Source organism: Typopeltis vanoorti, chromosome 10 (genome assembly GCF_054136105.1).
Source record: "Typopeltis vanoorti isolate ZY-2024b chromosome 10, IOZ_Tvanoo_1.0, whole genome shotgun sequence".
NCBI classification, from domain to species: Eukaryota; Metazoa; Arthropoda; class Arachnida; order Uropygi; family Thelyphonidae; genus Typopeltis; species Typopeltis vanoorti.
The window spans coordinates 118,178,173-118,179,187 of NC_143558.1; positions in this window are offsets into that span (position 1 = coordinate 118,178,173).

A 1,015-nucleotide genomic window follows, 5' to 3' on the forward strand; every position below is an offset into this window, starting at 1 on the left:
GATGTACAAATTAAACAATAGAGGACCAAGCCCTGAGGTACACCACTAATCACCTGCCTTTTCCTGGAGTCAGCTCCTCCATAAACCACTCTTTGATATCTATTCACCAGCCACCCTCTAATCCAAATCACCAGCTTTGGATTCATACCCATTTGTTCTAATTTATGCAACAGAGTTCCGTGTGGCATCCTGTCAAATGCCTTTGCAAAGTCCAGCAGTATCACTGAGTAAGGATTTCCTTTATCCAGCTTCACTGTTACTATATTATAGAAAGTAATCAAGTTACTGAGGAAAGACCTACCCTTCACAAAACCATGTTGCCCCTTATAAAGTATCATATTGCTGTCCATCCAGTTCTGAATTCTAATTTTTACCAATTTCTCCAAAACTTTAACCACCACTCCAGATATATTGATTGGTCTATAATTTTCAATAATTCCACTGCATAAGGAGCCTCCCTTATGCAGTGGAATTATTTTCTTTTCTTTCTACTCTATTGGTACTTTACCAGAACTGAGGCTTAAATTAAACAGCCTGGTTAGAGGAGGTGCTAATTCTCTTGCACATTCTCGTAACACATGGGCTGATATGCTATCTAACTCAATGGCAGTGTTAGCATTAAGGTTCTGTAATATATTAAGCACCTCTATTTCGTCTATCTCTAGCTTCTCATCAGTCAATAACACATTCCACACTGCAATATCATAACCAAGATGGTACCCTTTTGCAAAATGATCACTAAGCAACTCAACTATTTGATTTGCTTCTGTAATTTCCATACCATCAACACTTTTTAAAGTAATCTTTCCATGGTTATTCTTCCTTTTACTTGCCACATAGCGAAAGAACTCCTTGAGGTTTCTTTTGGATTCATCAGCTAACTTCCTCTCATAATTAACTTTGGCTTTCCTTACCATACAGGTTACTTTCTTTGCCTGTACCTTGTACTGCTAATAGGAACACTCATCTCCTTTTTCTTTATACTTCTTCCACAAGCTTTTCTTTATCTACAACT